This window comes from Tursiops truncatus, chromosome 12, assembly GCF_011762595.2.
Source record: "Tursiops truncatus isolate mTurTru1 chromosome 12, mTurTru1.mat.Y, whole genome shotgun sequence".
In the NCBI taxonomy this organism is placed as follows: domain Eukaryota; kingdom Metazoa; phylum Chordata; class Mammalia; order Artiodactyla; family Delphinidae; genus Tursiops; species Tursiops truncatus.
The window spans coordinates 15,821,737-15,834,830 of NC_047045.1; the positions used below are offsets into that span (position 1 = coordinate 15,821,737).

A 13,094-nucleotide genomic window follows, 5' to 3' on the forward strand; every position below is an offset into this window, starting at 1 on the left:
CTTGAGTTTATGGGGAACCACAACCTTTCAACCACCCATAAAGCATTCTACAAGTAGGAATAGGCATCTATTTTGGGTGAAGTATTTTGAGTCCAGATCTTAAGGACAATGCTCAAGTTCTTCCTTTGGGCATTTCTGGGGTGGTGTAGGAAGAACTAACATTGTGTGTGGTCTGCGTTTCTGCAGTAATGACAAATCACTGAAAAGATCTGGAAGGGGAGCAGATAATGCACTCAGATCTCACTTGTGTCAGTGTTCTCTGGGCAATGAAATCTTCGAGGGATGACACAAACGGAATTACTTGGACTCATTTTGTTAATTTTAGTGGGTATCGGTGTGATATCATCCCTCTGAAGTCTTCTAGGGAGGACCGATTACTCATTTTAAACAACTGTTTGCCCAAGTACATTACTCTTAAACTCACCCTTGACCATTGCCTTGTTTTATGGTTGCACGTGATACTGCCGATTCTGTGTTTCTGAGCCAGTCTTCCTGTTAACAGCAGGGCTTATATTTGAGCTGTTTCTGGAGGAGATGACTTGACACATGGCTTCAATCTCCCTTCTCCGGCAGCTTGTGAAGCCAGCCAGTTGGCAGATTCCAGGTCTGTAGCTGAAATATGGGCTGCTATTCTTGCACTGAGCTGGGTTTCTGTTGTTATAGCAAAAATAAGCTTCCCACAACATGTGAAATAGTATAAGAGAAGAAGAGAAGTAAGGTGGGGATGGCAGAGGTGGGGGGTACATGGAGGCATTTATAGATGATGAGATATGGAAAATAATACAGAGCTGATACTGTCAAGTGTATCTGGGCCGCTACTGGGTAAGTATGGGAAGTTATCACCGTTTCCATTTGTGGAGTGGAGTGTCTGTTCAAAATCTGGTGTTGTTGCAATAGTTGATTCTCTCAGGCTTCAATAATGTTTTCCAAGATGGAGATTATAAAAATTACATTTTTCCATTTCCATGTTTCTTTGTATGGATGAAGTAAAAATGGAGTTCAAATTTAGTTTCACTGTTAAATATATGACATTAGGCAATTAATTTATCTTCTTGGACTTTAATTTTTCCTATCTGTACAATGAAACTTTGGGGTAGATGATCTCCAAGATCTGTATTTACTCTCAAATTTGAAATTTATCATTTCCATTATTGGCCTGCCCCACCTCGAACAGAGGTTCCTGTTCTCAATCCTAATAACCTAAAAGGCTGACTTGAAATGTTTGCTCTTATTTTAGGCAGATTCCCGTCTTGTGACTAAGGACCCCTCTCCTCAGGGTTTGAGGCTTAAAAGTCTCTTAGTTCATGTATGTCTGACATAGATGAGTATAGGCTGGGAACAAAAATGATTTTTCTTACAATTAAAGACCTTGCTTCTTCACAGAACTTTGTAAATATTGAAAGGGAGAATGTTTTGAGATATGATAGTATTTACTTTGACAACATAACCTCTATAAGTGAGCATGGTGATATTCTACATTATGTTTATTAAGGTAACAAAATAATGTGACAAATTGTTGAAAATCTTAAGTCAAAGCTATTGTTTCCTGGAATCAATAGGGTCAGAATTTGTTAGAGGAATACATTTAGATACTTTGGCATGATTTGCTTACTTGGTTAACAAATATTTATTGAGTACCTATTATGTGACAAGCACTTTTCTCAGTGTTTGGAATGTATCAGTGAAAAAACAGACAATGACCTCTGTGCTCATGGAGCTTACATTCTATTTGTTTTATTAGCTGCTAAGGAACATGAGTTATTTAACAGATTTGAAACAATTTTTTTTTCAGAAGCAAAAATTGATAGCTGAAGTGTAACTCATAATTATTCTCCACTTTATTACTTCCAAAAAAGTACGACATGCTCTTTCTCCAAACATCTTGATAACTTGCTAAAGTCACGCATGTTCTCAAATAGCCTGTAAATGGGTTGTATTAAATAATAAAAATGACAGTGGTGTTCTCTTTTGGGTTAATTTTAGTGTGTCTCAGTGTCATAAGAAGATTACGTTTGGACAGTTGGAGGATAGAGCTACAAATATTTCCCTAACAACACAACATACAATAAAACAGAAACAAAGAAGCAAATAATCATATAAGTAACAAGAAACTTAATTTTTGTGAAGTCATTAATCTGGTAGTAGTTCTCTCTTATCTAGATAAATAATTTAAACACAGTGTTCAATTTGCCAGTCCTTTGGATGGCATCAAACTATTAAACACATTTCATGTTATGCCTATTTTATTTGATTAGTTATGATAATTATGTCATATAAATAGAGATCAATAGCATCTTGGTTGTGCAACACTTTTAAAAAATACTTTATTAAAATGATTTTTTCAGCAATAGAAAACTGATAATTCATTTCACTAAATGTTATGGCTAGACTTTTTTTCTCCTAAAATTCTGACACACATTTTCATTTACCAATATTTTGCCAAGAGCTAAGCAGCTGTACATATTTGGAAGTAAAAAGCAGAGCAACTTCCTTTAAAAGATTTTTTGGAAGTTGAAATTTCCTTAACAAACTCTGTGGTTCATATTGAAAATAAAATTTGATGGCTTCTTTTTAAATGCTCTTTTGCTCTGTCAGTACTTGGCAATGAACCATTTTTATGAATTCCATCACTGTTTTCTCTAGGGATTATATAAAAACTAGGCATCAGTATTATTCTTGGTACTAATTGCCTGAGAAGTTAATTGGCGGGATGGGTATTTGTTTATGAATTGATGACCCAGAGTTAGCCTCGACATCCAGGATCTAGTATTGATATTTCATGAAATATTGCAGAAATATTTGGAAATTTCCAGGAGTATTTTTACTGCCTCAAAAAGATTTCATCATATGCTGACAAAAAGTATGGCAAAACTAGGCCATGGCAGGGTACCATTGTTCTTACTCTGAAGTGAATCAGAGACTCGGTACATTTATAAGAGTACATCTTAAAATTTGGGCCCTATTGTTTTTATTTTTTAATTGAAATATAGCTGATTTACAAGATTATATTAGTTTCAGGTATGCAACATTGTGATTCAATATTTTTAAAGATTATATTCTTTTAAAGTTATTTTAAAATATTGGCTATATATATTCATTGTGCTGTACAATATATATTGTAGCTTGTTTATTTTATACTTAGTAGCTTGTACCTTTTAACACCTTAACCTCATGCCCCTCCCTCCTTCCCTCTTCTCTCTGGTAACCAAGAGTTTGTTCTCTATATCTGTGAATCTGTTTCTGTTTTGTGATATTCATTTGTTTTATTTTTTAGATTCCACATATAAGTGATAACATACAATATTTGTCTTTGGCTTATTTTACTTAACATAATAACCTGTAGGTCCATCCATGTTGCTGCAAATGGAAAAATTTCATTGTTTTTTATGGCTGAGTAGTATTCCATTGTGTGTGTGTATGTGTGTGTATATCACATCTTCTTTATCCATTCATCTGTTGATGGTCGGTCCAAGAGTTTTAATGTAGTTTTGCAAGAAAAAAGTAATGTGGGGTACATGGTGGATTATGCCTTTGCTTTCTTTTCTAATACAGTTATGAGGGGTGGTGAACATCCATTCATCTCTTCCCCATTCCTACGAAATTGTGATGTAATCAATAAAGATTCCTTGACTTAGGATTTTTGTCATTAATAATTTTTCTTCCCATGGCAGGTCAATCTGGTTTAGTCACATTCTGTATTTCTAACTTGGGTCATACAATTGGAATATACGAACAGCCTTACTTTGTCATAGCCTTCCATTGAATATTTGAGCACACGAATCCTGTGAAACTAGAAAGATCAATAAGGATTTGTTTTTTCAGATTTCTATGATTAGTTATTTTTCTTAAATTTTTTTTTTATAAATTAGGGAACTATTACATAAAATTTTTTTTCTGATAATCAGCCTATTTTGCATAGTATTCCAACAATTATTATGGCTTTCAGAAAGTAATATAACTAATTGGAGAAATATCCAACTGATCAATCATCTGTCAATTTACTGCTTTTTTTTTCTGTTGAGTGCCTAAGTATGTGATTTGATGGATAATTTTGGTGTTGGATTACAATCTAAAACCTTGCATTTTCCTCCATTGATATTTATCTTGAAATGTCCTCTGTTTCTGGTTACAGAGCTGATGTAATCTTGAGATTATTCATGATTTTTGTAACTCTGTCTAAAGAGTACACATATTTACATAGCTGATGTTAACTTTACATGAGATGTTAAATGCCAGATTAAAATATCTGGATAAGCCATGATATTTGTGTTGTATTTTTGAACCCGGGCCCAACCTGACATTGAGTTTAACAATTTCCAGCCAAAGCCAGCTATTGAGGCCCCAGGAAGATAACAGTGGAAGTCAGCAAGCTGTACATATAGCCAGGCTGGGTCTGCCATGGCAGAGCGGCCTTTGACGGAAAGGGTTGTTTTGTTGTTCTCTGGTGAACTTTGCAGGCCCTCTGTAGCCTTCTAATGGTCACTTCCCAGAGTGGGAACTCTTCTGTAAGAAAAAGACCAAGGGGAGTAGTTGAGTGATCTCAGGATTGGGATGTCTCAACGGCAGATCCAGGAGTTGCAAAGTCGATCTCAGAGGAGAAAATCACAAGGAAAAAGAGATTCAGGCAAAGAATAAGGGGAAGAGATGCAGAACAGATCAAGAGGCAGGGAGTGTGGCATTGAGATCAACAGACCAGAGAGTGGAGGTGCTAGGGCTCTGCTACACATAGGGCTTAGGAGAAGCAGTCCTCACCTGAAAAGGAGCCAGGAGCTTGCCTTGAAGTTACATTTCAAAGCAAATGATTTCAACTAGAGCAGTCATTTTAACCTTGAGCTTGCAGCAAAATCACTTGAAAGCCTTCTGAAAACACAGATGACTGACTTCCACCTCCCAACCCCAGCATTCCTAATTCAGAAGATTCCACTGGGAGGGCTGAGAATTTGCATTTCTAACAAGGTCTTCAGTAAGAATTCTCTTGCTGGTCTGAGAACCACTCACAGAGAGAGCCTGTCCCTGTCGGGGGGCTTGGAGACTCTCTGTAGAGATTCTGAGGGTACTAAATCCTGCCTGGCAAGTGGTCAGATTTCCCCATGCCTCACTTCTCTCATCGACAAAAGGGAAACAATGTCTAGCTTGACTGTCTGGAATAAAGATTAGTGATAACAGATGTCAAGTGCCTGGTTCATATTAGGAATTCAAAATATGGCGGCTGTAGTGGAAAGAGCAGTACAGTTACAGGATGCAAATGAAGACTCAGAATATGCAACACTGAAATATTAATCATCTCTGGAATTTCTAAAGTTTCATTAAAACAACATCTTGGTAGTCTTCTCTGACTTCTTAGAAGTTTCATATATTTTTTTGTTTTGTTTTAAATTTTATTTTATATTGGACTATAGTTGGTTTACAATGTTGTGTTAGTTTAAGGTGTACAGCAAAGTGATTCAGTTACACATATACATATATCCATTCTTTTTCAGATTCCTTTCCCATATAGGTTACGACAGAATATTGAGTAGAGTTCCCTGTGTAGGTCCTTGTGGATTATCTATTTTATATATAGTAGTGTGTATATGTTAATCCCAAGCTCCTAATTTGTCTCTCTTCATGACATTTCCCCTTTGGTAACCATAAGTTTGCTTTTGAAGTCTGTGAGTCAGTTTTTGTTTTGTAAATAAGTTCATTTGTATCATTTAAAAATTTTTTAGATTCCACATATAAGTGATAGCATATGCTATTTGTCTTTCTCTGTCTGACTTACTTCACTTAGTATGATAATCTCTAGGTCTAACCATGTTGCTGCAAATAGCATTATTTCATTCTTTCTTATGGCTGAGTAATATTCCATTGTCTATATGTACCACATAGAAGTTTTATATTTTTAAAACATTATTTTGTTCAAATGTATCTTGTGTAGACTATTATTTGTTATGATACATAGTTCCCTTAACCCCATAGTTAAGGTATATGCAGTCATTTGAAAGCAGAATCTAAAGAAAAGAAAATGAATGGCTGTTTTTCCTGTGAAATGAGCACAGAAAAAGTGTGTTTTCCAGGTAGGATCAGGTTAATAGGAAAATATTAGATTTTAATTGCAGACTTTTTTTTTTATGGACTGATCTTTTATTAAGTCTATCACTTATGGTCTTAATCTTGTGATTGCTACATAAGGTTCCTTGCCAAAATATAAGCACGAAAGGATGATTGCTTTTAATCCAAACACATGTTTTACTTCAAAAAAAAAAAACTATAAAGAATGCTTTTTCCTGCTTTCACACCCCTCCAAGCCTCAAACTTCACTTTCAAACTATGAACTTGTTATCAATAGCTTGGTTCAAAGAGATTCTTTTCATTGTTCTGAATGACAACTGAAACAATTTAGAGGTTTTTATCATTAAAGAACATGCACTCTTCAGCAACAGTGCTTACCAAATTAGTCTGTTTTACTTTAAAAGTGCTTTCAAGGCCAGACTTTTTTTGACTAACATTTTCTGAAATCACAGAGCATAGTTGTATAAAGTTCCAGATGTTTTCAGATTTTGCTCTAATTGGGAAGAGAAAATGGGAACACCTGAAAGACATTGGCCTTGAATGAGAGATTCTCACTATCAGCACAAAACTAAAACTTTAAGTCCTGACACACTTTAATTTGTTCCTTAGACAAGGAATTTTAATGTCCTGGTTTATGGTGGATGTTTTCAGGTACCAGAGCAGCAAGAGGAGTGAGTTATCTATGTGCATATGCTGTTCATTCTTTCACTTAACAAACATTTATTGAATACCTTCAAAGGTCCAGATGCTGTTCGAGGGTTCGATTTATACATTTTGTGTCTCTAAAGATGCCAACCAAGGTGTAAAATATATTCTTTCGTTTATTTATTCCACAGTCATTTATGGACAATTTATCTTATGCCAAACACTTTTCTAGATTCTGGATCACAAAGACAAATAAGGCATGATGCTTGCTTTCAAAGAGTTTATAGTGTAACAGGGAGAAAAACCTAAGTCATTAATTAACTAATTAAACCCATTTACTGAGCATCTGCCATGGGTCAGACAGGGAGCTGAGACAGGCCATGGTATATCCAATCAGACAAAAGTTTTACCCGCACGAAACCTATATGTTCTAGGAATGAAGGCAGAGAGTGAGCAAGTAAACAAATGAGCACAGAGTATTCAGTATATACGGAAACATGGGGTAATGCGATCTAGGGTAATTGAGGGAGGGACCACTTTACACAGAGTGATGAGGGGCTCTTCTACGGGTGATATCAAGCAGAGACCTGAGGATTGACAGTGGGAATGCACTGTGTGAGCTAGGAGAAGTTAGAGATGAACACGGGGGACTTCCGAGTCTTTGAAGAGCAGAATGATTCCAGTACTGCTGGAGAATGATGAGGCTTTGGGGACAGGCGTGATCTGAGCTGAGGCTGGAGAGACAGGAGGAGCCAGATCCTCGGCTGCAAGGAAGCAGGTCCTTGCAGGCCATGGGGACTTTAGGTTTGCTTCTTACAGCAACAGGAACATGTTCAAAGACTTAAAGCAGGTTGCTGATCCGAAGACATTTTGAAAAGATCACTCTAGAGGCTGCATGGAGTATGGGTTGGAAAAGAGTAGAAGGTGCAGGGTGGAAAGTAAGAGGCGAGTTAGGAGAATATTGTGATCAACAAGACCAGAGGTGATGCCATGGGTTGAGCTGAATGGTGGTAAAGGAGATGAAAGGAGGTGGGTAATTTAAGACAGGTGTCAGAAGTAGGACTGCTGGGGCTTGCTGATGGATAGAATTTGTAAATGGATATGTGCAGTAAAGTGTTACAGGTGTAATGCTAAAGGGCCCAGATGAAAAAGTGGTCAATCCTCCTCAAAGTGTATGGAGAACCAGGAAAGACTTGAAAGGGGGTGGTAATGCTGTAGTTAAGTCTGTAAGATGAGTTTGTGCTCACAGGCAGTTGGAGGAGGTGTAGAGCAGAGGAAGGGTAATTTGGGCAGATGCACAGCATGAGTGAAGGCATAGAAAGGACAGCAGGGTGGTGAGAGCAGACATGCCAGAGCCAGGGCAGGGTCAGACACTGCACGTCACAGTGAGGAGTTTGGATTATCTAGTAGGATATAGGGAGATTCGTTACCTGGAAGAAGAAGACAGCATAATTGTAGAGTGGGGGAAAAGTAGTACATTTTTCTACGAATAGGAAATCTTTTAACCTTATTATTGAGTCATAGCTCAATCAGTTTTGAATACCATTAGTTTAAATATTACATTCCTACATTTTTATAATGTATACATTTTAAATTCTCTAAATTGTGAATGTTCTCTAAGCATATTGTTCTTTACTAATAAATAGCATTTACTCTGGCAAGAAAATCAACTTCATTATTTGTGGCAAGTAATATGGTAGAAGGAGCGCATAGATCATTTGTATACAATTAAAATACCTTTCTTTCACACCTTAATCTCAAATTTCATTCTAACAGATCAGATGGTAATTAAACATTAACACTGAGTAACTCAGAATTTATTTTATTTTCGCTTCTCCTTGTGCGCTGTAGGTGTGATTCTTATCATTGAAATGACTGTGGTAGTCTGGAATCTTCAGATCTTATATCTAATCTCTGACATTTTTAAGGACTTTTTTTTTGGTGTGGGGGGGAGTTTTTTCCCCCATGTTTAAAAAATATAAAAGGTAAATTTAAGTCTGTGTTTGTAGTATGAAAGTTTCTCAATGGAGAATTTTGAGAGCAATAGTAAGTGAAAATGGGATTATAACAGAAGTTGTCTGGAGACTATAATGAGGTAAAAGTGTTTTGTACCACAAGAGCTGCAATCATATTCATTTTGGCATGGCCAGGATGTCAAGCACTTTCAAGGTAATGCATTCCAGATGATTGTCTGTATTTTTTTCATGCTTTAAATAGCATGAAGATGGTTGAAACAATTTGCTGTGGCATCAAAGGCATTGTGAATGGGCGTTGCCCTCCCAATTCTGAGGCAGAATTTAGCTTTGGCAAAGACTGGGTATTTTAATGAGCACTAGCTTACATTTTTTTTGGCATTAGGTTTATATAGGGCCATATTTCTCCCTCTTTGTAAAAGGATACAAAAATGTAAAAAATGACTATAATGGTTAACCAAAATGAATGTCCAGTGCTGCTAGGTATTTTAAAGAACATCAGGTAGCATTTTGTGAAAGATTTAGCAACTCGTTGCTACCATGTGGGTGTTGTTTAAATGAGAGAAACAGTTTTGAAAATGTGAATACCTTTTTTCTCAGGACTTTACTACATGCAATTAGGTAAAATTCAGGAGAATGTTATAGCTACAAAAGTTAATGCGAGTAGTCAGCAACTTGACTTGCTGGTATTCTGATCTGTTATATTGGAGCACAAGAAGAGCTGTCATTTTAAGTGCTAAATATTTAAGTTTCCCAAAATGATATCCAGGGCAGCCTTGTTGACTCCATAATTCCACCCTGGATATATAGTTAGTTTAAGGACTTTAAGGTCACAAGTTTAGTGTTCAACCCAATAAAGGTTTGATAATACATTTGAGAAAGCAATTGATGTAGGCAGACTTTAGGTTTTCTCTAATTTGTCTTTTGAGAAAATGGGAGAATATATTCTTATTTTTTTCAGAGAAGTAAACGTCTCTCAACACATACTATATGAGGACGAGGACAAAATTCTTTCTGAGATTATGGATCTAATTGTACAAAAATCTCGTAACATTTTAAGGAATTTTTATTGCCTGTTTGTGAAGTATCCTACTTCCTCAGTCTTTATATGTTCAGCCCTGTTGTATGCTGACATTTGGTGTCACTTTTCAAATTAGTTTAAGCTGTAATTTTAAAACATGGCTTTAATTGTTCATAATAATTTACTTGAGAAATTTTGTGAGGCTAAGTGACACAGGAGAGAAGTCCTAACATAGTAACTGCAAGTTTTGTATCATGTGGATTGAGGATCTAAATTAGATGACAACAGGGAAAAGAAAAACCTTTATCAGGATGAAAATTACGGGAGTTTTAGTCCATTCTGATCCTATATAATTGAAAGGATATAAGTATAATTTGAAGCATAAGCATTCACATTGTATCAGAGGTGTAATAAGGTGCATGGTTTAGTAGTATTATGGTGCAGTGCTTCCCCCAGGTAGAATAAACAAACAAATCAAATAAGCACATATTTTATTGGGCAACTTCTGTGTGAACTCAGTGCTGTTGGAGAAGGAATTAAGATGAAATTTTCTCTCTCGAGACCTTCTGAGGTACTAGGTACTAGTTCAGTTTTCTTTAATTTTATGAATCAGTAAGATGAAAGTGCCATCTGAACTAAGTCCAAGTTACGCGTTGTATTTCCCTGTCATTTCTTCTGTGGACTTTGTTTATATCTTTTGGCTCATACATATTAGTATTTGCTTTGTCTAAAATGGCAAACATTAATTATTAGCAAATAAAGCATTCCTTATATTACATCTTGATATTTATTCTGAAGTACTTACCCCTGATCAATCTATTTCATAATAAAACCTTAGCCAAAGTAGCACAAACAGTGAAGTTTTTGAAAAGTACATTGCAATAAAAAAGATAATTTGTTTTTCTAACAATTCTCAGATATTGCATAGAACATAAACTGTGTATAAATCAGAATAGTGCTTATTGAATTTAGTGAAAGTGTAATAAACGCTGGAATGAGTACATATAATACAATTATAATGGTAGATCTTTAGACTGATATTGGCTATGTGGCACATTTCCATTGCACTAGTTTTCTCTCATTTGGACCTTGAAAAGTCTATTCAGAGCAGGGATATATTAGCAAGGTGTCAGCCCATATGCCCTTTCACTTCTATTCCTGTGTTTTGGCCTTCCTGCCTCTCCGTAAATTAAGGGCAGACTTTACCTTTAGAATTACAGCTGGTTTCATAATATATACAATATTTCTGAAACCAGTGCTTCTCATACCTCCTGGCTCTGAGTGGCCTTCCTACATCTACGAGATCTGCTACTGCGTTTCTAGCTAACTTCTCTGAGCTTGTGGCCTTATGTACTCAGTGACCGCTGAAAAGTCACGCATGTTTATCTGGATTCTCATTCTTCTGTTCTTGTTTGGTCTGTTTGTTCGTGTCCTGGATGTGACTGAGGAGCTCTGTGGACTGATGGTGCCATTTCCACATTGCTTTTACTAAATCATTAACAATAATAATGAATTTCTTCACTTTTAAGACATTATTGATTTTAAGATATATCTTCAATGTAGAATCTTTATACTAAATATAAGCACAACTTTATTATAAACCGGCACTAATATACATTTATTCATTTTCAAAAAGCCACTTTGCTAGTGCCATAGCCTGTGTCTTCTTTCACAGTCCATGCCAGATTCATTATTTTGGAGGATTAATAAGTTATTTGGAAGATTATCAAAGTATACTCTTAGATTAATATATGAAGAATTGATTTGTGACGGACTACTACTTTGAGATATCATATAGTATGTAAGCTCTTCTGCAGCAACCCCTCCCACCATTCAGATTGGAGAAATGAAGTTTCCATTTGATGGGAGATTCTTCAAGAATTCAAATCTAAAAGATTCTTGACTCCTGAGATTAAAAGCCTACTGTATGATGGATGGAGAAGATTTCAAAGTAATTTTAAAGTGAGAAAATCTGATAGGTTGGTCTGATCCCCTCTGCCTTCTGCCCTGTCCAGTTTGCCTAGGATTGGGATTTCAGTACTAATATTGGGAAAGTCCTGGGCAAACTGGGACAGTTGGTCATCCTACCTATATCCATTCAGCTTTTTGCCTTTCGGAGGAGGCTGAGGGGTCAGGGAATGGTAAACAAACTGAAGTGAAGAGAATGACGGTTTCTGTTACTCAAAGTAACAGAAGAAGTAGAGAAGAACAACTGGGGCAGAGAAGAACAATTAGATTTTCCCCATAAATTATTTTTTGGCGGAATTCAGAGTGTGGATGTGTACCATACCCTACTTTGCCTAGAGTTCCAATATATGAAAGCCTGAGTTCCACCCTATGAGGGCTTGAAAAAAGTTGAGTTCCACCCTACAAGGGCTTGAAGAAAGCAAGAGAAGTAACAGGATGGCCTAATGAAAGGGCGGTCAGTGGAAGAGAAAGCAAGCAAGCACCCTGCCTGGCATAGAGATCAGAAATGTTAAAATATTTCATTCCTACAGGTATAAGTGGTAGAACACAAAATACATGAGTGGGTTGATGAAAATATTGGTCAGCGTTCTCCAGAGAGACAGAACCAATAGAAGATCTCACACACACACACACACACACACACACACACACACACACACACACACACACAGATTTATTTTAAGAAATTGGCTCATGCGATTATGGGGGCTGATGAGTCTAAAATCTGTGCTGCAGGCCAGCAGGCTGGAAGTTCAAGTCAGAGTTGATGTTGCAGTCTTGAGTTCAAAATCTGCAAGCTGGAAACTCAGGTGGGGGAATCTATGTTGCAGTCTTTTTTTTTTTAAATTAATTTTTATTGGAGTACAGTTGATTTACAATGTTGTGTTAGTTTCTACTGTACAGCAAAGTGTACCAGTTATACATATGCATATATCCACTCTTTTTTAGATTATGTTCCCAAATAGGTCATTACAGAGTACTGAGTAGAGTTCCCTGTGCTATATACAGTAGGTTCTTATTAGTTATCTGTTTTATATATAGTAGTGTGTATATGTCAATCCCAGTCTCCCAATTTATCCCTCCCTCTTTTTTCCCCATGATAAGCATAAGTTTGTTTTGCTCAAAGACTGATTTGCATCTGCTTTGCTCAAAGTCTGATTTAAATGATAATCACATCTTAGAAATACTTTCACAGCAACATCTAGACTGGGGTTTGACTTAACAACTGGGTACCATAGCTTAACCAATTGACACATAAAATTAATCATCCCAGGGAGCAAATTCAATGACTCAGTGAAGGGAATATTGACCCTTTGAGAGACCTGAGGTATGGACCCCCAGCTAGGGTCTACCTGATGCAGAGTGCAGCTGGGCTTCTGGAAATTACTCATACCAAGAAGCAGTACAGAGGAAGATGGACGCCCACGCAGTACCCA

At 36.5% G+C, this 13,094-nt stretch overlaps 1 long non-coding RNA gene across 1 annotated transcript in view; it reads left to right on the forward strand.

Annotated features, from left to right (window-relative positions):
* The first annotated feature begins 473 nt into the window (after positions 1–473).
* LOC141275987 (uncharacterized) overlaps positions 474–13,094 on the forward strand; it is a 219,597-nt gene continuing 206,976 nt past the window's right edge. The window contains exon 1 of the long non-coding RNA XR_012324711.1: positions 474–604. This is a non-coding gene — a long non-coding RNA (uncharacterized lncRNA). The remainder of the gene's footprint in view (positions 605–13,094) is intronic.